General features: G+C 39.3%; 1 protein-coding gene and 1 long non-coding RNA gene across 2 annotated transcripts in view; one reads left to right on the forward strand and one right to left on the reverse strand.

The window, feature by feature from the left end:
- igsf5a (immunoglobulin superfamily, member 5a) overlaps positions 1-26,709 on the reverse strand; it is an 88,791-nt gene that overhangs the window by 53,639 nt on the left and 8,443 nt on the right. The gene's annotated exons all lie outside the window — the stretch shown is intronic.
- LOC125291148 lies at positions 1,353-2,346 on the forward strand. The gene is made up of 3 exons (XR_007192939.1): positions 1,353-1,433; positions 1,844-1,903; positions 2,199-2,346. It is a non-coding gene; the product is annotated as an uncharacterized LOC125291148 (long non-coding RNA).

Genomic DNA, 26,709 nt, shown 5'->3' on the forward strand with positions numbered 1-26,709 from the left:
GAACCTGTCGGTTGCTGACAAGGCCTATCTCAAATTTCCCGTTTAACTCTTCTACATAGAATAGGCTATAATTGCGCAAACATTTCAAATGAAATGACTTTAAAACGACAAGGCGTGGACAGGCAAAATAGGCTATTACGCATAGGCTACAAGCAATTTCCAAATCAGTTTCAGTAGCCTATGCTACGAGCTGGCCTAAGATCCGAAGTGGCAGACGGATAGGTTACATTACAACAGCAAGACAAAATATACACATTTGGACCAAAGGTCCATTTATTCGTTTTTTTTTTTTTTTTTCAAACTGCAGAAATCAAATTATTAGGCCTACATAGCAGCTTGTTAGCTCACAATAACAGTGTAGATGCGGGCTTGTTTTTCGCACAACCGGAAATAGTCTCCCTGACATAGGATATGCTTTTGTGAAATTTTATAAAATATATAGAGAACGAAAAAAAAAACGTTATTAACCGGTTTTGTGGATTTCAGAATAACGTTTCTGTTCCGGAACAGTTGAAGACCATTTTGTTTTCGTTTCCGTTTCCGCTCCTCGTAAAATTCCGTTCGTTTTCGGTTTTCGTTTTCGTTCCTTAACCCGGTTCGGAGCCCTGGTGGTAAATGAGTCATAATGATTGCACCATAACAGCCCTCTTAAAATTATTTTAATCAAACATTACTAACAATCTTGCAATGTTTTTCTTTGTTTAAGAGGAAAGAGGAAAGGAAACGTAATGTAAAATAAAATCTGTTTTATGGATCTCATGTCATGTCATTTACTTGATATAGTGGATAAGGTGTATGATAATTAGTACAAATTCCAGTGATATCTGTGTACAAATTCAAGTAATGTCTGTGTTCTACTAATAGTAGTGGCCTAGTGCTATATATGTATATCTATAGAGCAATAACTGCAGATCAGTGGTACAGATAGGTGGACAAGTGGTAAGGTGAATTGGAGAAAACAACTCTGCAAATATGAATGAAGCTCCAGGGAAATGCTGATAAGTATTGACAACTCATGATGGGTCAAATTAATTGAGAACGTACTTATAAATATCTGCCATTTCCTGTGTGGAAAATTAAAACTATCATTTATTTGTTTCAGTGTTCAAGACCTTTACATGGATCCCTGCGATGTGCACTTTCAACCTCTAATGTAAGTTGTGTACGCACTATTACTGCTTTTAAACAAATCTTGCAAAGGAAAATGAATCAATATCAGTCTATAAAAATTGTGTCCTTTTATCCAAATACAAAAACGTGTGTCTTTTCAGTGTGCACTTGTGATTCAATACTCACATTTGATTTTCGCTGTCCTCCCAAGGATGCTATTGGAAAGGACATGAAAATTAGCGCTTTGGTCAGCTGTCACCCATGGCCCATGTCTAAACCCACTTGTGACCACACAACAGAGGCCTGCTTTGGTAAAGAAAACGGTACGACTATGTCTTGAGCATTATGCATTTACTAGAGTATAGTATATATACTCTTTTGATCCTGTGAGGGAAATTTGGTCTCTGCATTTATCCCAATCCGTGAATTAGTGAAACAGCAGTGAGGGGTTAGGTGCCTTGCTCAAGGGCACTTCAGCCGTGCTTACTGGTCGGGATTCGAGCCGGCAACCCTCCGGTTACAAGTCCGAAGTGCTAACCAGTAGGCCACGGCTGCCCCGTAACTAGTCATAGCATGTAGTCAGTTTCAGATCATGCAGGTTTTACAGGCTCAAAATATAATATGGGCTATTGCCATTCGCTGTTAAATTACATTTTCTGAAAAAGTTAGTTATACTACCTGTGTCTATGCATATCACGAATTGTTTGACAACTGGCTTTTTTGTGTCTTTTAGACCAACACATGGAGTGGAGGCCAGACGTGTCACTGGATTCTAGAGACCATATCAGCTCAGGTACTGCTAGGCTACTGCACACATAACGTTACATTGTAAACATGGAATCAAATACTAGGCCAAAACCATGCCTTGGAAAATGCACTATGTTTCACACACACGTGGTTAAAACAACATGCCTGCATAACGATATAGCCTTTTGGTGCGGGACATGTTTTCAAAAGCATTGTACAATTAACATACCTGCCAATCTCTCGTCCAGTAATGTGCTTTTTGATCCAAGGAAAACAGGTAACCCAGATGTGCATTTGAAAAGAACACGTAGATTTATTGTCATGTCTTCTCTCGTTCGCAGGAGCTGCATTGAAAGACCCATCATCCAAAGGCAGAAGAAGGACTCCCGGATTCTCTCGAATTTAAACCAAGTGTCGCCTGAATAAATTGTGCGTCATTCTCGTCTGCAATTCCAGCGAATACTTAATAAAACATTTCATGTTTAACATGCCGTATGCGCATTGACCATTATAAATCTAGTGTTGTGAACATAGCCTGTCTTATAAGGTGGCAGGGGCGTGCAGAGACCTTTGAAGGGGCAGGGGCTCAAATTTAAAAAAAGGGCACATGGAACAAATTTTTCAGGAAACGTGTTAACTTTATTTAAAACTTAAAAAAAAATTTGATTACAACCCAATAGAGAATACCTAGGCTAAATGCAAATTATATCAAAATAAAACATCTTCCATCACACTGTATCCACATTTTATACAGAGTAGCCTAGTAGTGCCCAATATTTGGTTCGCTAAAGGTTCCCGGAAGGTTCGCTGAAGGAACTGCAAACCTGCACTGACGGTTCGCTGAATGTTCGCGGAACTTTTAGGGAAGGTTCGGCGAACATTCAGAAAACTTTCCTGCGCTACCGTGAGCGAACCTTCGGAGAGAACCTTCCGCGAACCTGCAGCGAACGTTCCCGGAACCTTTAGCGAACCAAAAATTGTTATGTGGGGTGTTCGGACCTGGGGCAGCATTGCATTCTAAACGACTGGTTCCGCCAATCTTTATTCAGGCTACGTTATTTCAATCAAAATAATAGTGGTTGGCAAATGAAACTTTTGAGGAGAATGCGATACGGAGAAGTTACATAGGCTACTGCACAAATTTTAAGATCCAGATATGCTACAAAGCTGCTACAAAGTTATTGGGGGTGTCGGAGTGAGAGTAGTCCAATGTCAATGAAAATATAATCTTTTTATACACCATTACAATATTAAAAAACTGTTTTTCCCTCATACTTGGTGAGAAAAATGCATAATGTAACATAAGCCATCCAGTGTATGCCCATGCTGTGAGAGAGCAAAGCTGTGGCAGTTCCGTTGCAAAAATAGAACTTGAATAGCCTAGGAATACCCATACGATCCTTACGATCCATAGGATCCCTCTGCAGGTCCGTCTGGCCAAGAAGCCATTGAAGCCCAATTCCAATGTCACTAAAACACGGACATGCAAATACAATCGCTAATCCGGCATGGATGTATATGTCTTTGGAATTCAGTAGACAACTGCATCTAAAACCTTCGTTTACAAGATTGCTGCACTTCTGAAACGATTTGGTAAGAGTTTCATGCACCAATTTAAGTTTAAATTCACTGCTAGTTACACCCGTCCTGGAAGTCATAAGTCATATGAACCTTGTCCAGACCCACTCTCAATTCCAATTGAGAACAAGGCCAGGCTAGAATTTTAACCCAAAGGCAGAAAAAATTACTGATTGGAATGTCTAATTGGTAGCCTGCCAGCAACTCGCCCCCTGATATTGACGGATATCTCCACTACCAAAACATGATGTGTGAAGAATGAATAATTTTATATCAATATACATGTGAGGGATAACATCTGAATGCACCACATCAGTGAACAGAGCAATGCAAAGGCAATACATGAGAAGACAACGAGAAAATGCATTAGGCTACTTAGCACTGTGGTGACCCTGCTACGATATTACTTTCTTCCAGTGCATTTAGTTGTCAAATGCATGCATTTTTAATATCAGAAACATCCTTATGTGTTTTTCAAATGCCCAGAGTTTCTAATAGGCTTTCACATAATCACAATGGCTCTGTTAGCCAAGTTGTTGTTACGACTTCGGAAAAGTCTGTTTGATGACACTAGCAATTCTGGCCAAAGAATGTTAACTAGTTTCAAGCTATCATGTCTAGCATACAAACATTACCTATTCATTACTGGATGGACTTACCACATAAAGATATGCAGTGCAGTATGTTTTGCTGTATTACTTTATTGTTGTGCCAATAGCAAACCAAATGTAATTTTGGTTGTGCTGGCTCATGCCTGTTGCTAAAATGCTGTGCCATGCCATCGGTCAAAGCCAATATTTGGGCATTGGGCTATACAAGATTTACTTTGTCCTACAGCGTATGTCAAGAGGAGTGGGTTGCTTGCTGTAATGTGTGTGATTGCGCAATGTGGTTTTAAATGTAACATTAGCTAACTTTACAAATTTACATTAACATACTGTACACACACACACACACACATTCTCAAATACATGCATGCACACATACACACACAAACACCCCAGCAAACACGCAACATTCCGGGAACATTCCCTAAAAGTTCCCTGAAGGTCACACAAACTGGGAATGTCCTCTAAAGGTATTCTGGGAATGTCCTCTGAAGGTATTGTGTTGTGCAGCCTTCAGAGAACGTTCTCAGAACGTCCCCTTACAGTTGTTTTTGTGTCAGGGAACCTTTTGGGAACGTTCCCTGATGGTTATATTAAGGACACATTTTTGATCCATTAAGGAACATCCCCAGAACATTCCCTAAAGGTATAATTTTGTGCAACTGTCAGGGAACCATTTGGGAACGTTCCCTGATGGTTATATTAAGGATACATTTTTTATCCTTTAGCCTATATGCTTCCCAGCATGCATTAAAAGTCAGTTGCCACGTTTATTATTGTTTTGAATTTAAACAATATGGTTTTTCTTAGTGCTGCCACTAACGACTAATTTCCTAACGACTAATCTTTTCGACTAATTTTTCGATTAATCGACAAATCTAAACGACTAATTAAAAAAAAATCAAGTGTGTACCTCTTGCCTGATGGCAACAGATGCTACCGCTTCTGCTGCTGAGTAGAAGCCATTAGGCAAGAGTTATTTAAATAAACTGCTGGTGTAGGCTACTTACAAACTTTCCAATGCTTCGTCTTATCAGTACAGACCCTTTTTGTACTACTGTAGAAGTTTGGTACTATTCCGGGCATTATTAGTGGGGTAATTTATGAGATACTCTCGTTGTCAGATAGCATGTTGTGAGTAAAAGTGAGTCAACCAAAAGAAAAATCCCTAATTACTTCTTGTGGCCTGCATATTCACAACGAGTACAAATGGCAATGCAGATTAAGACGAGGTGATTTCCTAAGCAGGTATTGACTTGGAATTGACTTATATTGGGGCGAAGCACAGGCAAAGCACTGCTACTTGGGCGCAGAGATTTTCTGTGCTGTGGTTAGTGAGACAAGGTACTCATGTGTTGCGTGATATGTATGCACCCAAGTAGCAGTGCTACGCCCCAATACGATATACCTAATACCCACACACCTAGATAACCATACTATTATTCTAGTCTTGTCATATACAGTAGCATAAGCATAGAGCAGTTAACAATCTGACCACAACACTCCACCTTAACTGACCACCATCTAATTACTTTTAAAATGACACTACATTATGCAGTACCTAATTCAGCTGTCTACTACAGTCGCGGCTGCAAAACTAATGCAGAATAAGAACAGAATCACAGATGAGACCTGGAACAACATTTAATTAATTTACACCTATCGACATATTAGAACTCACCTCCACAATTTCCTCATCAAAATCTGTAACTAGTCTACTAGACTACTATTCCTACTCTTAAGACTGCTCTCCCCTTCCAGGATAATGCCTTGCTCCAGATTATAAATAATTCAATGCTAGGGCATGTACCGCAATCTTTTAAGATGTCTGTTATTAAGCCATCCCTCAAAAAACCTAGCCTGGACCCTAACAGCCTGGCTAACTACAGGCATATCTAATCTACCTTTCATGTCAAATACTCGAAAAAATAGTGTCCAAACAAATTGGTGCCTTCTTACATATGAAGAAAATCCAGGAATTATACCAGGCTGGCTTTAGAGCTCACCACAGTACTGAATCAGCCTTAGTTAAGGTTTTCAATGACCTCCTCATTGCTACAAAATATGACCGCCGCTCAGTCCTGTTCATCCTCTCCCGCTTGTCATGCTTGTCAATTTGTCTCCATCTTCTACTCCACCCCCTACTCTTGCAATTTTTGTGTATGCTTGAATGTGCGTGCCTGTGTGTGTGTGTGTGTGTGTGTGCCAGTGTGCTTGCACGTGCGCGTGTGTGTGCATTTGGTGTGTGTATGTCAATTTGTCTCCATCTTTTATAAAGCCTGACCAATATGGGATTTTTAAGGCTGATAACCTACCGATTTCGATATTTGAGTTATTCAAAAACTGATAACCGGTATATCGGCCGATAGTCATTTTTAATAAAAAATGTAACATCTATGTTCTCCCATAACAAGGTTCTAATAAAGTTATGTATGCATTATGTATTTGAATAGGCCTAACTATCTAGATTCCTAATGAAAGGCTCTTCATATACAGTAATTTACTTAAGAAATAAAATAGTGTATAAAATAGAAAGACTAAGAATAAAATAGGTATTTTTTCTGTGATCACCACAACCACAACATGCTATTCCTGTAGAAAATCCATAGCCCAATTGCATGCCTGTAGGTAGGCATGCTTTAAAAATAAAAGGATATGGAAAAGCACCATTCCAATAATGAACATTAAATATTATATTATAATCAGGGGTGTGTCTGGGGGGCAGTGCCTCCCCTGAGATAAACCCTGCCCTCCCTGAGAAATTATCTGCGAGGGGTGAAAAATGCAAAATGCACACCCATTCTTCTCTGTTGGATTGCTCACAAAGTCCTAATCTCACTGATATCACATGTCACCTGACAGATCACAATCTGAGCTTTCCGATGGTATTAGATACTAGTTGCTGTGATAGATGGTTCGCGAGAAAATCAATGTGAATTTATTTACATTCCATCTCCACAACTATTACTCTCGGTGGAATAGGCCTCTCACATGCTCAGTCTTCACTCAACACATGGCCACTATATCAAAATAAAGTCAAGTCAAGTGGACTGTCGGCCAAAGTTTGCAATATTCTAAGTGAGATTTGGAGATCTTGAGGGCCTGAATAACTTTTAAGTGCTTACCCTGGACTATGACAACCAAGGATTGCATACCTGGTGCCTCCTCCGCGAACGCCGAGGCAGCCAACCTGAGGTCTGAACTCCGCTCCATAGAGGCCCTCCTGGATGATGTTCTCCGGCGACAGTCTTTACTCGCGGGTGGATTAACTACCTCCAGCTTCTAAACCCGGCGTCATGGATGATGCCGCCAAGGTCTCCGCCATTAGCTTGCCATTACCTTGACCGACCCACTGAACACCTGGACAACGAACTCCCCGTGTAACGGGAAACAGCCTGCCGTAACCATCACATCCACAGCCCCGGCCGTGCAGCCAAATGCTGGGCGCCTGCTAACCCTGCGAAGCCGGGCAAAACTTCCATCCACAAGTCAAAAAAGCGGTCCACCTCTCCCCTGTCTGCAGAAAGATGTGAAAAGCGCCGTCACTGCCTCTCTACCTCGGAAGGTAGTGGCGACATCGGCCGTGCTCCACCGGCGTTTCCACCTGCAACAGATGCTACTGTAGACCAGGCTCCTCCACAACGAGTGATGACGTCATACACCTGGGGTCCTTTTCTAGATTATCTGACCCTGCGACAACTGCTGGCCCTCAGCCAGCAACGCCCCCTGGCTCAAGGGAGCCTCAGTCCTCTGCCACACACATAATTCACCAGAATCTCTCTCCCTACATGTATAATGACACCTCACTGCCACAAGCCCTCCTGCTTGGTGACTCTTCCATCAAGGGAGTTAAACTTCCAGCTTGTATCACCTACTGTCTGTTTAATGGTAAGATTGGTGATTTCAACAAGCTTTTGCCTAAACTTCTTCACTCACATACATCTGTCAAATTAGTCATTATACATACCGGGACTAATGAGATAATGGACAGGCAATCAGCCAGACTGCATTCAGACATTGAGGAACTATGTTTTCAAATTGAATCCTTGGGAAAGCGCTGTATTCTATCTGGTACCCTCCCCTCTCCTTCCATGGGCTCTGAATATTTTAGTCGTCTCTATGGACTGCACCAATGGTTATGCCACTTCTGTCTGGCTGCTGGTTTTAATTTTATTCCTAACTTTGACTCCTTTTGGACTCGGCATGACCTTTTTAATGCCAACAAATTTCACCTGAACAGGGAAGGAACCAAGCTGCTCACCTCCAACCTAGTGAACTATATAGCCTTTGGTATTGACTGACATAATCCTCAGCCTGACCCTCCTCCAGTCTGCACCTGCTCCACCCAGCATAGCAATTATAAGGGTCCTGCTGAACTGTCCCCCTGCACAGACCTATGCATGACCCCTGCATACCTGCATACTCCTACCACGTCCTTACAGGCTCCTATCACTGTGCAAATTGGTTCTACAGCAGCAAAGTGGAATAGACCTAAATAGTCCCTGGCTCGCAGAGCTAATCCATATACTTCCTGTTTTAAGAAACCACCTGTCCCAGTGGAAAAAACATTTCTCTTATAGTAAAACTTGCTCTGCTAAACATCAGGTCACTCGTAAAAAAGTATTTTTTAATCAACAATCTTATCTCTACATATAAACTTGATTTCTTACTTTTAACTGAAACCTGCTCAGTAAATTATAACACTACCCCAATTGAATCTTCTCCCCCCGACTACAACTTTATAAGTGTCAACCCTGAAAATAGACGTGGGGGAGGAATAGCTAAAATACAATCTTATTTCTCCACCATCATTAATAGTAAACCAAATAACACTTGTGCGCTATTCTCCACTATTGAGAAGCTAACAAATCCCTCCCCTCATCTGGCACCTGAGCTACTCTCAGTCGACAAGTGCAATGAATTTGCCTCTTTCTTTAAAAGCAAAGTAGAGAACATAAGACATTATATCTCATCTACGTCGCATAGCATCTCTCACTTTGAACCACCAACTATTCTGAGATGAGCTCAGCACTCTGTCAAATTTCAGCCCTGTTAACTTTGACACTCTTGAAAAGACTGTACAAAGTCTAAGTTCCTCTACATCTGAGCTGGACATTTTGCCCACTAGCTTTTTCAAATCTGTGCTTCATCTGATAGCAACTGATGTGCTTTTAATAATTAATTCTTCTCTACTGACTGGCACTTTTTCCAAGTCCCTTAAAATGGCCGTTGTAAAGCCTTTACTTAAAAAGAACAACCTGGATGGGTCTGTCCTCAACAACTACAGACCCATATCAAATCTACCTTTCATCGGCAAAACAATTGAAAAAATTGTTTTTAATCAAGTGTCTGCCTTCCTGACTTCAGCTTCTTGTCTTGATCTCTACCAGTCAGGCTTTATAGAATACCATAGCACTGAAACAGCCCTGGTAAAGGTAGTCAATGATATTCGGCTAAATAATGATGCTGGAAAAAACACTGTTCTTATGCAGTTGGACCTCAGTTCGACACTGTTGACCACAGCATACAGAAAGACTTGAATGCTCTGTGGGTCTCTCTGGCTCGGGCATCTGCTGGTTAAGGTGCTATTTAGAGCACAATAGTTTTTATGTGTCTATTGGTCATCATGCATCAGCTCCTACGCCCTAACATGTGGTGTCCCTCAGGGTTCAATCCTTGGCCCTCTTTTGTTTAATCTGTAAATGCTCCCAATGAGTTTGCTCCCCTTGAATCCCTTTACCATTGCCTCAATGAAGTTCAAGACTGGATGTCTAAAAACTTTCTCAAACTAAACACAGACAAAACTGAAGTAATTATCTTTGGGAAAAAGGATCAGAGACTAAAGACTGCCACACTATTGGGAATGAAAGGTTTTGAGGTAGCGGAAACCGTAAAGAACCTCGGGGTCATTATTTAAAGAACCTCGGGTTCACTGGTCTCCATAAAAAAAACAATAAAACCTCTTCAAATGATCCAAAATACAGCAGCAAGGCTATTGACCAGAACCAATTTTAAAAGCTCTACACTGGCTACCAGTGACCTACAGAATTGATTTTAAAGTGATTTTACTTGCTTTTAAATCACCAAATGGCCAAGGACCTCTCTATATAGCAGAGATGTTAGCCCCTCAAGATCACTCAGATCAGCGGAAAAACTCCAACTGGTACAACCCAGCTCCCGCACCAAGCAGGGAGAGGCAGCATTTAGCTGCTATGCGGTCCGTCTCTGGAACAGTCTTCCTATAGACATCAAGACCTCTCCCACCATCTCCATTTTTAAATCCAGACTAAAAACCAAACTTTTTTACGATGCCTTCCACTAACCCACCCTTGTACCTGTCGTCTGTTAGCTTTCATGTTTTTATATGTGCTGTGTTTTGTTTTTATTTATTTGTCTTGTAATTATTTATTAAGCTTTTTTCATTTCTGTATACTATGTTCCCTGTGAAGTCCCTTGCTTTCATTTTATTCAAATTATTTTAACTATTTTAATAGATTGACATGACATTTTAAAATAGAATAGACTATAGAATATTTTAATCTATTTTATTTAATATGTGATTGTTATGATTATGTGAAGCACATTGGGCTACCATTCTGTGTATGAAATGGGCTGTATCAATAAAACCTGACTTGACTTGACTTATAGGTGCAAAACCGACAATTGCGGGAACAGTGGCATAAACATTTTCTTGTCAAAGGTGATCTCTACCAATCAAAGGCTCTGCTTTTACCAGCTTTTACAAGTTAGGATTTTGGGTAGTGTAGTACTTTTCTGTTAAATTGCGAATAAAACATTTTTTTTCTCAAAACAAGGTTGATGCCTCATGAACTTTTAGCGTATATATGAGCATATACAATTGCTTAGTCATGTCATAACTGGTTTTAAGTCTACCATGGACGGTTACGATTTTATGGCTTATACTCTAGGCCGTATTCACAAAGAATTTTAAGGCTAAAAGTAGCTCCTAACTGGCGAATTTAGGAGCAACTACTAAAAATAATGGCCGTGTCACTCCTAACTTTAGGACTCCTAATTTTTTTCACTAAAAGTAATTCACGAAGCATTTTAGACCTAAAAGTAGCACCTAAGTCTGGGACAGCTTAAAAGAAGTCGAAAGGACTCCTAACTTACTAAGACTTATTCACAAACCACTTTTTGTGGCATTTCACGTCGCAACGTTTTGAAATCCTATGCGGCTACAGGAGCTTCAAATCGCGAGGAAACAATTATAGCAATAACATCACCAACAACAACCAAAACTAGTCTACTCATTGTCAACATGTAAATTAAATGTAACGTTTCATTGTGAATTAAATTAAAATGTTCTCCTCTTTGCAAACGTAGGCCTAGGCATAGGCATAGGCTATGGTGACAGATTAATTTAATAATGTTACAAAGATACTGCATCAATCCGTATGTTTCATTAGGCTACTAGGCTGTTTGTTTTGCCTTACACTTGATTCATTTAGGCTAGGCCTTTTTATTCAGTTATTCATCATCTGTGATCTATACATCATTGTGTAGCACAAACATTCTCAGACCTGTCACCTGTCACTCATCATCGTAAGGGAGGTGTTTGGAATCATTCCCGCTTTACAATCATCAGCCAATCAAGGTGGTCACTTCAGTCAAGCTCATGAATGAGTAATGACATCATCTATAGCAACGAAGACTCACTCTTAGTTTAGGAGTTGTCATTTTCCCTTACTAAGAGTAGGTCTGAAAGGCTTTGTGAATAACATTTAAGAGAAAACTCCTAGCTAAAATCTTTTAGTGCGATTTAGGAGTACTCCTGGTAAGATAAAAGGCTTTGTGAATTTGGCCCCAGATGTCAATGGAGGCATTGTATTAAATTCTTACTTCCGGAATCGGCAGTGGGCAGGACTGTTCAGCTCTACAGCAAACACTTTATTTAGCATAGCAACAACCATGATCACCTAATCAACACCATTGCAGCTACCATAATGTCAACCTAGCAACTGCCATAGCAACCAACCAATGTTAGAAACCAGTATAATGTCAACCTAGCAACCATCATAGCAACTTACATGATAACCCTTGCTACCAGCATAGCAATCACTTTATTTTCCTAGTAATATTGATACAAGGCACCTTCCATCCAACTTTCTCTCCATCCATCCATCAAACCAGTGATCCCTCCAGTAAACTCAAAACTCATCACAATTTTTGCATTTTAATGCATTGGTAATTCCTTGGAATTGAATTTCTATTGTTTTATTGTGTTTTAGTATATTTGTACATTTCACTTCAACTATTGTGAACTATTTCATTGTGATTGTAATCTTGGCATCAATCAAGTCCTCAATGACTTTCTGAGAAATAAATGTTTAATAGCCTACTCATTCGTTCTTATTCATACTAATTCCTACTCACTCTCATTTTCTGTCAATCATATTAGGCCTTTTCACACAGAGATCCCGCTAAATTTGCGGGAAGAGGAGACGTCTTTTTGCCGTCTTTTTGTGTCTGAAAGCGAGGTGAAAATTTGCCGGCCTGCTGATCTGTTCACATGATGCGGCATTTTGGGGAGCCAGGAGGCAGGATCAGCTATAGCAAAGTCCTTTTAGGCAAGTCCCTCCACTCGGCGGCCATTTGACAATGCTTTTTGGGCACTCGTCGGGCATCCATTTCGGCAGAAATGCGCATGCGCAAGGCTTCACAACACCAATCTTGCTCCAGCGGCGAGATCACAACACATGATTGGCACGATGTCTTCACAACACACCATATAATTGGCTCAATGTATTCACATCACACCACATGATTGGCTCAATGTATTCACATGTTGACGTTTTGCCGAGGAAGGGGTGGGATATGCGTAGACAACGGCCATATTGGCGTGACAAACTAGCCCCATGCATTTCTATGGAGTATTTTTTGAGTGCTGTCTCCACATTAGAAAGTCTCTGGCTATAGTAAATTAAATTGTGACGTGCAACAGGGGGCGTTATCATCATTGCTTCCGATTTGTTAGTATTTATCTTATATCCTGACACTGCACTGTATTTATTTAAGATATTTAGAAGTGCAGGGATAGAAACCATGGGACGCCCTAAGAATAACAATATGTCATCAGCAAATAGAGCTAGTTTGTGTTGAATTCCTCATCAGGAATACCCAGTATGAGGGGGTTTGTCCTTATTAATTCAGCCAATGGTTCTATGCTTAAGGCAAATAAAGAAGGACAAAGAGTCTCCCTGGCGGGTGCCACGTCCCAGTGGGAAGAAGTTGGAGCAGATTTAGGGTTTTTATAAAATATGCCTATATCCAATTAATAAATGTGTCATTGAAACCCATATATCTGAGAGTCTGATAGAGGAAAGACCAGTCAACCCTATCAAATGCCTTCTCAGCATCTAAGCTGAGAAGCATTGAAGGGGTATTCCTTTTGGCTGCAATACATTGCAGGTTTAAAGCCCTCCTGACGTTGTCTACTCCTTGTCGATTATTAATAAAAACCTCTCTGATCCGGTTTTACCAGCTTGTGTATGAATTTTTGTACTCTTTTCGCTATAATTGAAGTAAGAATTTTAAGATCAACACACAGGAGGCTGATTGGACGATAGGAGGTACACTGGATTGGGTCCTTGTTTTCTTTGTGGATAACACTAATTATCGCTTCTGACCAGGATCCAGGCGGATCTCCCTTATTTAATGCATGGTTATAGACCTTACACAAGATTGGGGTCAGATAATCTATAAATGTTTTGTAGTATTCTGCTGGGAAACCATCTGTTCCTGGGGATTTGTTATTTTTAAGTTTTAAGATATTGTCTCTGATTTCTTTTTCTGTAATTGGCAATGACAGCATGTCAGCCTCTTCTGATGTTAGTTTTGCCAGTTTGATGGATCTAAAAAAAAGACTCAATCTTGTCTTTTTTGTGTGGGTCCAGCTGCTCTTCATATAACTTTCTATAGTATGTGGCAAAAGCCTCTGTAACATCAGTAGGTTGTGTTAAGATTTCGTCACTGTCTGGACTTTTTATTTTGTGAACTGTCCTGCTATTTTGCACTTTCCGCAATTGGAAAGACAACAGGCGACTTGCTTTGTTTCCCATTTCATAATATTTTCTATTTACAAATCTTAAAGCCCCCTCTGTTTTGTAAGTTAGTAGGTCATCCAATGTTTTCCTTTTCTCTGTCAATGCATGCAATACTTGTTTCTTAGATTGCTGATGTTCTGTCTATTTGATTGAAGTATACAGATTTATTAAAGAGAATGGCCACGCCCCGTTTTCCCCCCCTTTCAAAAGAGGAGCTGAACACCTGATCTACCCATTCTCTTTTAAGCTTTAGATGCTCTTTTTCTGACAGATGGGTTTCTTGGATCATTGCTATAGAACAATGTAATTTTTTAAGTTGGCTAAATATTTTTTTCCTCTTGATTGGATTGCCTAAGCCCTTAACATTATAGCTAATGCAGTTAAGACTATTCATACCAGTTATATGTACATGTTTGGAGCCTATCCTTAAGCCTACATATATCACTCATTCTTAACATTTAAACTACCTGCTCCACCAGTAACTAGACTAATAATCTCAAGGTGACAGTAACAAATCAAACATAAAATAAAACGTCTAACTATAAGAACAATACACTTCCACATACCCAAATGGTTTGCTGTATGCCTACAGAGAAAGAAAAGAACATTGGCCTCTAAACTAAGCAAACCATATCCCGATGTAGCCTGGGCAGAGGATGGTGACAGTTCCTCCGTGGGATTAACACAAAGTGTCTTGGCTGCTGTCGTCCAGTTCGTGGAGTGGTTGCTGCTCATCTGTTCTCGTGCGTATTCACTCACAGTTCAGCTGAGTTCCGTCCATTAAAGAAAAGAAGGAAGAAATATTCAAAGAAAAGTCTCGGCGTTGACCTCACTCTTAGTCAAAGAGGGCCGCAAGATCCGCAGAAGGCAACACTCCCGCTGCATCTTCCCCACGTCTCTCACCCACAACATTCCACCTGTAGCGGGACATCTCGCCCTCCATCTTAGCTCTTTCGTCTACTTTTGGATGTCATACTCCGCCAAGACTGGAAGAGCCTCTGTGAGCATAGGGTAGGTCTGTTCCCCTGTTTCCATGGTCAATTTCAGTTGCGCTGTATAGAGGCACTTGGCTTTAATGTTCTTCTCCTTACCGTGCCCAGATAGCAGAAGATGTTATTTCAACATGGAATTTTGGTTGAAATGGTTGATTTATGGTTATGGTTGAAAATGTGTTGGTGAATCAACCACTGAAGAATTGAAAGTTGAAAAAATGTCATTGAATCAACGTTGAATTATGGTTGAATTTAATGGTTGAATTGCAAACATTAGATCAATGTTTAATCAATGTCAAAGTTAAACAGATTAGGCGGGACGCACGAGGAGTGGCGGTTACTGCTAGGTGAGACCATTAAGATGAGGGGGTTTATATATTTGTAATTATTATATTTTTAATTAAACACAATGCTTGGACGATTGATTGTGATGTTTTTTTTTAACATGTATCTTAGGTTATGTGTGTAACCTGTAAGAGAACAAATAAAAAACAAGTAAGAAACAAAAAATATATTTGTTTGCAACGGTCCATATCAGTTTCTAGCTGCTACCGTTAGACCTGCAGTTAGCCGGCGCCATTTCCAGTGACTGCTCATAGAGTGTCCCAGTGACTTCCGTTTTACTTCCGCTACAAGGGACCTATCTTTCAAAAAAATATAAACGGGAGTTAATGGAGAGATAACAATTATTTTTTGGTCCAGTTTGAATTGTGCCACGAATTTCACATATGATGTGTGTGAATTTAAAAGATAATTTTTCACGTCAAGAAAGTACTGTTGTTCGATAGACTTCAAAAGTTATGTTGGTTTTGTGCAAATCCGCTCAGTGGACTACATCTCTCGTCTCGAACGATGTACGTCACCAACGTAATTAACGATAAGATTAGCTGTTATGCTAGTTAACAGTTGCATCTTGCTGCCTGCTATGTCACTTATCAGTGTACAGTCTATGGACGAATACAACTTACCTGGTGTGTTTAATCCTCTGACTCATGGTATTTTCATCGGCAAGGAAAGCCCAATTAAGACCTGTTGCTCGTATGCTTACAATCTAGTGTGGCTGTGAATGAGCTAATGTCACTAGCGCGACTGATGGGTTTGTAGTCGTTGGAATTACGATCTTTCACAATGTTGTAATTCAATAGTTACGAAACAAACTGCAAATGTCTTTACATGAAAAATTTTCTTTAAAATTGACAAACATCATATGGGTGATTCAAGGCACAAGTCAACCGGGACCAGAAAATAATGTATTTTTTGCCATAGACTGGCGTTCAAAATTTTTTGAAAGATAGGTCCCATGGAGGCAAATGGAAGTGGCGTCACTGGGACACTCTATACCCACTCCTGCTTGTGGTAGGTTTTAACTGACTTATGTTTTTTAAAAAAATAATAAAATAAATATGTTGTTTGTTTTGGCACTTTGTCGTTAAATGGAAACGTCACTCAATAAGGGAATGACCATGACTCAATAAGGGAATGATTTATTCATTCATGATTGATTTATGTGAATAGTTAGCTAGCAGGTAACTCTAGCTACAATTTAAACAGTTGCTGTAGTGACAACAAATCAACGATATTGTTGCAAAAGTGCGAGCAGAGTGTGTCACTAGCGAGGAGGGGATCAGATCCGTAACGTTTCAAAGTTCACAGAAAACTTGTAAAATGTATGCGTCCATAAACAACAGCAACCGTTCAAATTGTACCTAGCGTTAGCTGCTAACTGCTGTTCGATGAGCACATCCATTCCAAGCAAGCACGGCAGTGAAATGAGATCTGGCTGCAGCCTGTGACGCTATGACGCCACTTGCCTCGCCCACTGCCGTCGCTGGCGAATCACGGGAGTTTCCTCGACTACTTAGCTACGATGACCACGCAATTCGTTTGCAATGTTTGTTTATGTTCATGCATTGTTACTTTACTGTACACATTTAATTAACTGTGTTTTATACCATTTTGCAATAAAAAAAACCCGCTATGTCAAGTTAATGCATCGTTAATGTCGCTGTCCGATTTGAGTCTACCATAAACATGAGTCGCTCATGCGCGGACAATTGTTGATCTACCATGGTGGCTTTGTTCCAGTGTATCCCACAAGTACTTCCGGGTCAAATCGATGTTTGGGTTATTTAATTGTACGAAATATACCAAATAGTATACTAGATATGTATGAATATAGACCAGTGTTACTCATTGGGCGGCTCGTCAAGCTATAATTGGTGGCTCGCATGGTAAATTTGGTTTTACTCATTTTGAGTAGGCCTAACCTGTTCGCCAAAGGCCATCATCTCTGGCCCCAGCTTGATAAAAATAAAAGTAGGCTCTGATTTAGCCTAGTCTACTGTATGACTTCAACAAGGTGATCTTAAGTTTCGTTCTGCTTACAGTAACGTTATCTCACTGCCACTGCAACGCCTTTGAATGCAATCCGCTGCCCTGTTTATAAATGCTACAGTGGACTTAAACTGCCACCTTGTGGCGATAAGTTGTAATACATTCCACGCAGCTTCATGAATCACGGAAAGCGCGAATGAAGTGGCCACTTCTAAATGGGACCCACTGTATGTGGTAACTAACAGTCAATACATTTTTTCAAATGTGCTTCATAAACATACAATATTGCACTACAAAAACGCAAACATCTGAATTATACTTCACCCAAATACAGTAATGAAGGTGAAAGGAAGTTATTAAGCCTTGGTGCTTCCTAAAGGGGGTATTGTCAAATACTAGCCTACTATTAATACCCCTTACCACTTCAAAAGGTTGTTAACTCAGCTTAGTTAGAGTGGTCTGGGGGCATGCTCCCCCAGAATTTTTTTTTTTTTTTTAAATAACCCCTTAAATAATGACTTCAGGTGAGTTTTTTGGAAAGAAGCATTAACCCTTTGAGACCTTGAATTTGTCATTGTATCAATACATCCTATATCTTGTTTTTGTTTATTTTTCAGAACAGTCTGGGATTTGTACCCATCTTGCATAGCCTATGTCTCTTATGTCAGCCTTTATATCAACGGGAAACCATTTGTGTTTTTATGGCACCAGGAAGGATAGGTGGGATAGATGGAATCTTGAGATGGAATCTTGAAATATAACTAGAAATGCAATTCCAAGGAATTACCAGTGCATGAAAATGCTAAAGTTGTGATGTAAAATATCATGTATAGTTAAAACAGATAATACAGAGATGGTTACTACGGTGATGCTAGGATAGACATGGTGGTTGCATAGCTTAATAAAAGTTGATCGTTTAAAAGTAGACTGTTTAAAAGCTGAATGTAGATAGTTTAAAAGTTGTTGATAGACAGTAGATAGTTTAAAAGTTGTTGATAGACAGCTAGTTTAATAGATAGTTTAATGATAAGTAGACCGTTTAAAAGTTGAAGGTAAATATTTTAAGTTGTTGACAGACTGGAAGTTGAATAAATGTTGATATTCAAATAGTTTAATGGCTGTGTATAGGTAGATATTTGACGATAACTGAAAGTTGGAATGGCTCTAATGTTTGCTAGCAGTTATGCTAAGATTTTTAACTATGCTAACCATCTTTACTTAGCTAATGTTTTATAGCAGTCTTAGCAATGCTAACCTGCTAACCATGTTACTTAGCTAACGTTTTCTAGCAGTTTAATGAATGTTGATATTCAAATAGTTTAATGGTGATAACTGAAAGTTGGAATGGCTCTAATGTTTACTAGCAGTTATGCTAAGATTTTTAATTCTGCTAACCATGCTACTTAGCTAATGTTTTATAGCAGTGCTAACAATGCTAACATACTAACCATGCTACTTAGCTAACTTAACTAACATTTTCTAGCAGTTTTGCTAAACATGCTAACTATGCTAACTATGCTAGCAATGCCATGTAACCATGTGACTTAGCTAACCAAGCTTATCATTTTAGTAGTTATGTTAACTATGTTAATTAGCATGCTAACAATGCTAGCATGCTAACTATGTTAACCATGTTACTTAGCTAACTTAGCTAATCATTTTAGCAGTTATGCTAACTATGCTAACTAACATGCTAGCATGCTAACTATGCTAACCATGTTACTTTAGCTAACCTAGCTAATAATTTTTAGCAGTTTTGCTAAAAATGCTAACTAGCATGCTATCATGCTAACTATGCTAACCATGTGACTTAGCTAACCTAGCTAATCATTTTTAGCAGTTTTGTTAAAAATGTTAGCAATGCTAACATGCTAACTTTGCTAACTAGCTACAGTGGGTAGGAGTCATAGTTGATGAAAAGTGTTGACATAGTTGATGACAAGTTAAAAGTTGTTGATAGACAGCTAGTGAATGTATATAGTTTAAAAGTTTAAAAGTTGAATGTAGATAGTTTAAAAGTTGTTGATAGACAGCTAGTTTAATAGATAGATAGTTTAATGATAGTTTAAAAGTAGACCGTTTAAAAGTTGAATGTAAAAAGTTCAGTAGTTTAATGGGTTACATTGTTTAACAGTGGATTATTGTAGTGAGGACTTTTATTTTGAAACAGTTTTGGGCAGAGGAAACAGTTGAATAGGATGTGTAGTCTTAATTGACCCAGATTGTATGCTTAAAGCCTGAGGCTGCAGGTGGCCTGAACACCTGCCATAGGGATTCTAATTGCTTAACGGCCATTATGATGTCACAATTGGCAATGTTAAGTCTATGGGGATTTTAAAAAGTTTTTCTTTAATAGTTTAAAAGTATAAAAGTTTCAAAGTTGAAAAGTCATACCAACCCGATCTGTTTGAAGACCTACGTAACAAAGTTTGAATGAAGTTTCTAAGTTAAACTGTTCAAGAGAAATAGTGTACGGAAAAAGTGGTAAGCGGAATAATAATAAGAAGTTGCCTAGGAAGAACAATACAGTGCATTTTCATGCACTGTAATAATCTTGATGGTGGGATATTATATGGCTCACCAATTTACGAGATATTTGTACTGAGACAAATATTTTATTTATTAGGCTAATTGCTTTATTCACTTGAGTAGCCTATTGTCACTTGGACCAAGAATATATATATAAGGACAGCAAGTTCATTATTTTGGGTTGCTATTACATTATGGTGGTTGGCAGCTCATTGTCTGCAGCAGTCCTGTATCTTTAGAAAAAAATGTATGTGTAGCATACTCGCTCAAATTGATAACACTCATTGATAATAAGCTAATTTTCATTCATTGTTGACAATGTCCATGGAGGCTCAGACGGGTGTCCCGGGACCTGATGAACACGCCGCTAAAAAAGCACAAACGAAAGCGTAAAAGTTGCAGCCGGACGCACAGGGAAAGTGCGGGCAGCCACAAGAGTGATTGGTCGTATAAAATGAACGTTGCTGATGTCTGGGTTACACAAAGCTACAACAACACAATCATTATGTTTTCTTAATGACCAATAGTTTAGTTTATAAGTAGGCTGATTTACAAAATGACAGTTGAATGGAAACCATAAACATGTGCATGTGCGGACAACAATTGTTGATCTACTCTGGTGGCTATGCTCTGTTCCGCACCGGTGTGCAATCAGGTGAAAGAGACAATTTTAGCCGTCTAGCTCCATTGACTCCCATTCATTCTGCACTCATGGCGATCGCCCCCAGTGGAACTCTGGTGGAACTGCATCCAAAATTCGGTACAATGGGACTTAATACGGAGTGGCAAGGCTCTCCGTAGACAGGCTCTGTGGCTATGCTCTGTTCCGCACCGGTGTGCCCCACAAGTACTTCCGGGTCAAATCGATGTTTGGGTTATTTAACTTACCAAATATACCAAATATACCAAATAGTAGGCCTACTATAATGAATATATAAACGGAAATAGAAGCAGCTAATGCTACTGCAAAATTATTGTCTTTTCCAACAATAATCAGTAAACTAAAATGATTGCAGGTCGATAGGAAATTAAATTCTTCCGGGTCATGACAAGGCTTCAAAGTTTCAACATAGCAAATTTGATTGGCTGTAAACAACAGCTATCAGCTGCTGAGTCACAGGCACTCCCACAGACCTCAAACTCAACTCGTCTTCCCCAGAGTGACAAAAATAGGCCAATAATAATAACAATGATAATGATAATATACACTAGTTACTATCATTAATAATAATGTTATCAATTTTATTAGTAGTAGGCCTATCATAATCATACAATTTATATACTAGTATCTTATTATGGTGATGATTATCATTAGTCGAGAGCAGAGTTATTAATATTAGATATCTATCCATCTATCTATATATCTAATATTAATACTATACAGCTAATGATAATGAGCTAATTTTCATTCATAGTTGACATGGTCCATGGAGGCTCAGACGGGTGCGAAAGTTGCAGCCGTGACGACAGGGAAAGTGCGGGCAGCCACGAGAGTGATTGGTGGGTCGATAAAATGAACGTTGTTGATGTCTGGGTTACACAAAGCTACAACAACACAATCATTATGTTTTCTTAATGACCAACAGTTTAGTTTAGTTTATAAGTAGGCTGGTTTACCAAATGACAGTTGAATGGAAACCATAAACATGAGTCACAAGCATGCGGGACAGCAATTGTTGATCTACCTGGTGGCTATCAGAGAATGTCTAATAAGGGAGAACTGCCACTCTCGAAAAACTTCCGGTTTCTGAACTGGTTGCAGTTCCTTCTGTGGTTCCACATGAGGGCCATCCACGAAAGTGCAGAATGCATGGAGGTCTATGGAGCTGTACCCCTCAAAATCCACTTTTTCGATATCAATTTTTTTTCAAGTAATTTGAGTATTGTATTCAAAGGGGAGGCAAAGAAAAATATACTTGGTTGAGTATTATATTTTTTAAAGTCACTTAATTGTTCTTAAAAGCCTTTCAAATGTGTCAATGACGCCATTCATTAGCACAATGCTAGTGTGTTATGTGCAACCGCAATTCAACCTGTAAGAAATCAAAAGGACATAAGTACTGCTCATTCAACTTTGACCTATAACCCATGTTGAAGTTATACAATCAACTACAATCAAATCTGAGATTTGTCAACGACAATCAGGTGAAAGAGACAATTTTAGCCGTCTAGCTCCATTGACTCCCATTCATTCTGCACTCATGGCGATCGCCCCCAGTGGAACTCTGGTGGAACTGCATCCAAAATTCGGTACAATGGGACTTAACACGGAGTGGCAAGGCTCTCCGACAGACAGGCTCTGTGGCTATGCTCTGTTTCAAGACCGGTGTGCCCCACAAGTACTTCGGGTCAAATCGATGTTTGGGTTATTTAACTTACCAAATATACCAAATATACCAAATAGTAGGCCTACTATAATGAATATATAAACGGAAATAGAAGCAGCTAATGCTACTGCAAAATTATTGTCTTTTCCAACAATAATCAGTAAACTAAAATGATTGCAGGTCGATAGGAAATTAAATTCTTCCGGGTCATGACAAGGCTTCAAAGTTTCAACATAGCAAATTTGATTGGCTGTAAACAACAGCTATCAGCTGCTGAGTCACAGGCACTCCCACAGACCTCAAACTCAACTCGTCTTCCCCAGAGTGACAAAAATAGGCCAATAATAATAACAATGATAATGATAATATACACTAGTTACTATCATTAATAATAATGTTATCAATTTTATTAGTAGTAGGCCTATCATAATCATACAATTTATATACTAGTATCTTATTATGGTGATGATTATCATTAGCCGTAGTATTAGTATTATTAATATTAGATATCTATCCATCTATCTATATATCTAATATTAATACTATACAGCTAATGATAATGAGCTAATTTTCATTCATAGTTGACATGGTCCATGGAGGCTCAGACGGGTGCGAAAGTTGCAGCCGTGACGACAGGGAAAGTGCGGGCAGCCACGAGAGTGATTGGTCGTATAAAATGAACGTTGCTGATGTCTGGGTTACACAAAGCTACAACAACACAATCATTATGTTTTCTTAATGACCAACAGTTTAGTTTAGTTTATAAGTAGGCTGGTTTACCAAATGACAGTTGAATGGAAACCATAAACATGAGTCGCGCATGCGCGGACAGCAATTGTTGATCTACTCTGGTGGCTATCAGAGAATGTCTAATAAGGGGAGAACTGCCACTCTCGGAAAACTTCCGGTTTCTGAACTGGTTGCAGTTCCTTCTGTGGTTCCACATGAAATTTCGTCCACGAGTGCAGAATGCATGGAGGTCTATGGAGCTGTACCCCTCAAAATCCACTTTTCTCGGGATATCAATTTTTTTCAAGTAATTTGAGTATTGTATTCGAAAGGGGAGGCAAAGAAAATATACTTGGTTGAGTATTATATTTTTTAAAGTCACTTAATTGTTCTTAAAAGCCTTTCAAATGTGTCAATGACGTCATTCATTAGCACAATGCTAGTGTGTTATGTGCAACAACGACCCAACCTGTAAGAAATCAAAAGGACATAAGTACTCGTTCATTCAACTTTTGACCTATAACCCATGTTGAAGTTATACAATCAACTACAATCAAATCTGAGATTTGTCAACGACAATCAGGTGAAAGAGACAATTTTAGCCGTCTAGCTCCATTGACTCCCATTCATTCTGCACTCATGGCGATCGCCCCCAGTGGAACTCTGGTGGAACTGCATCCAAAATTCGGTACAATGGGACTTAATACGGAGTGGCAAGGCTCTCCGTAGACAGGCTCTGTGGCTATGCTCTGTTCCGCACCGGTGTGCCCCACAAGTACTTCCGGGTCAAATCGATGTTTGGGTTATTTAACTTACCAAATATACCAAATATACCAAATAGTAGGCCTACTATAATGAATATATAAACGGAAATAGAAGCGGCTAATGCTACTGCAAAATTATTGTCTTTTCCAACAATAATCAGTAAACTAAAATGATTGCAGGTCGATAGGAAATTAAATTCTTCCGGGTCATGACAAGGCTTCAAAGTTTCAACATAGCTAATTTGATTGGCTGTAAACAACAGCTATCAGCTGCTGTGTAACAGGCACTCCCACAGACCTCAAACTCAACTCGTCTTCCCCAGAGTGACAAAAATAGGCCAATAATAATAATAATAATAACAATAACAATAATAATGATAATTGATAATGTTATCAATTTTATTAGTAGTAGGCATATCATAATCATACAATTTACTTGTATTAGTAGTATTTATACTAGTATCTGATTATTATGATGATGATCATTAGCCGTAGTATTAGTATTATTAATAATAGATATCTATCTATCTATCTATCTATCTATCTAATATTAATAATACTAATACTACAGCTAATGATAATCATCATCATAATAAGATACCACCTAAGCCATATCTTTTCTGAAAGCATATACCCTCAGGATGAGATCCAACATGGTCTGACATATCCCACCCTTACCATTATTATTATTAGACCTGCATCCATCCATCCTCCTTATCCTTTCTTTCCTTGAAATACTTGTATGCAAATTAGTGCATAGTTAAGAACTTTATGCCTCATTTGCGAATACAAACATAAAAGCACTTGGATATGGATGTCCATGTCCCACAGGCCGCAGCCAGACATTAATGAGGCATTGGGAAAAGGGGCAGTAGCCCCAGGCCCTTGCCACTAGGGGGCCCCAGAGCGGTAATTGAAATGCTTGCTTTTATCCTATAAACCCTTATTGAGTGGTAATGTTTAAGTTTGTGGGGTGTGTGTGTGTGTGTGTGTGTGGGGGGGTTATGAAATTAGACGTGAATGCATCCGAAGTGAATGGAGCTTATAAGTACTGGAAGTATAGGTATTGCCTGCTTGATTCAAATCTGTATGACAATATGGCCGCACATACTTCTAGAAGGCTTTGTGCTTCATCAGTGCCTCAAATTTTTACTTAACCTACTTAGCAGAAACAGCTTTAATGCAACAGTTGTTTGCAGCACATTGATTTTCTCTCTTCTCCTTTTCAGGATCCAAGACAAGCAGAGTCACATTTATTGCTACCAATTAAATACAAAGGTTTGTACTCTGGTGACAGCATCTGCATAATGTCTTCTTATAGGGCATCTTGTAAAGCTAAAAGACGCAAAGTCAAAAAATTAGTGAGGGACACAGAGCAGGATATTCTCTTTGAATATAATTTATCAGCTGCTAATTCCAGTTTTGAAACCACAAATCCTATCACAATCTCTTCTGAGTGCCAGTTAGATGGTTTCCCAACAACTTCTGACTTCTCACTAAACAGACCACTAGTCAACAGTGATCTGCAGGAACATATCGACTTGTGCACTGCACAGATAGATTCAGATTTAGATTGTGAACCAGTGGCTGACGAAATTGAACCTGAAAGTGACAGTGACAGTGGCCCTGGCAGTGATGATGATGAGCCTAATGAAGACTTCTTAAAAACAAGCTTAAAATATTGGGCCACATCCTATTCTGTGTCTCTTGTTGCACTGTCCTCTTTGCTCTCCATCTTAAGGGTGTTTCACCCCACCCTTCCCAAAGATGCAAGAACATTACTTGGAACACAAGCAAGTGGGCCTACCACTAAAATAGAAGGCGGAGAATACTATAATTTTGGGATAGTACAGGGAGTACTTTCATGGTTGCAATGTTTGAGTTTACCAGCAACTCTGACTACTCTTGTTTTACAATTCAATGTGGATGGTCTACCTTTATTCAAAAGTTCAAAGCTTCAGTTCTGGCCCATACTTGGGTGTCTGAAATGTGACTACACTAAGTCCCCTTTTCTTGTTGGTATCTTTTGTGGTGAAGGCAAGCCAAAGAGTCTTTCTCAGTACCTTGAACAATTTGTTGGAGATCTTAAGAATGTTCTAAGTAATGGCATTATCTATCTTGACAAGCAGTTTGAAGTTCTGGTTTCCTCTTTTATTTGTGAAGCTCCAGCCAGAGCCTTCGTTAAACAGATTAAGTCCCATAATGGATATGCAGGATATGACAAGTGTTTTCAAGAGGGAGTATGGCGAAACAAAATTACATATCCAGAAACCAAAGTGAGGCTAAGGACAGACGACATTGGAACCAGTCCTTTATCTGAGGTGGTTAATATGGTGTCGATGTTTCCAATAGACTACATGCATCTCAGCTGTCTCGGGATAACTCGAAAACTTTTGAATATGTGGTTAAAGGGGAAGAAGACAACGAGGCTTCCGTCACACACTGTAGGGACAATTTCTGAGAAACTCCTCAAGCTGCGCTCCCACATGCCCTGTGAATTTAATAGAAAACCAAGGGCACTAGCTGAACTGGATCGGTGGAAAGCCACTGAGTTCCGTTCATTTATGCTTTATTGGGGCCCAATTGTTTTGAAGGACTGTGTTCCAAGTGACATATATGACAACTTGATGTTGTTTTCCGTTGCCATGTATTTGCTGCTTTCCCCAGGTGTTTCTGAGGAAATGCTCTCTTTTGCAGAGAGGTTAAATTTGTCTTTTGTCAAAACACATCTATTGCACTCAGGTAACTGCCCTACACAGTGCACAAAGCTTATTTTTTCCAAAAACTCCCTCTTTGATTTTATATCAGCATTTTTGAATAGTAAAATATTAATATAAAATCAAAGAATGAGTTTTAAAAAAAATAAGCTTTGTGTAATATGTAGGGCAGTTACCTGAGTGCAATTCTGCAACGTCCTGTTCTGC

This window comes from Alosa alosa, chromosome 2 (assembly GCF_017589495.1).
Source record: "Alosa alosa isolate M-15738 ecotype Scorff River chromosome 2, AALO_Geno_1.1, whole genome shotgun sequence".
NCBI lineage: Eukaryota > Metazoa > Chordata > Actinopteri > Clupeiformes > Clupeidae > Alosa > Alosa alosa.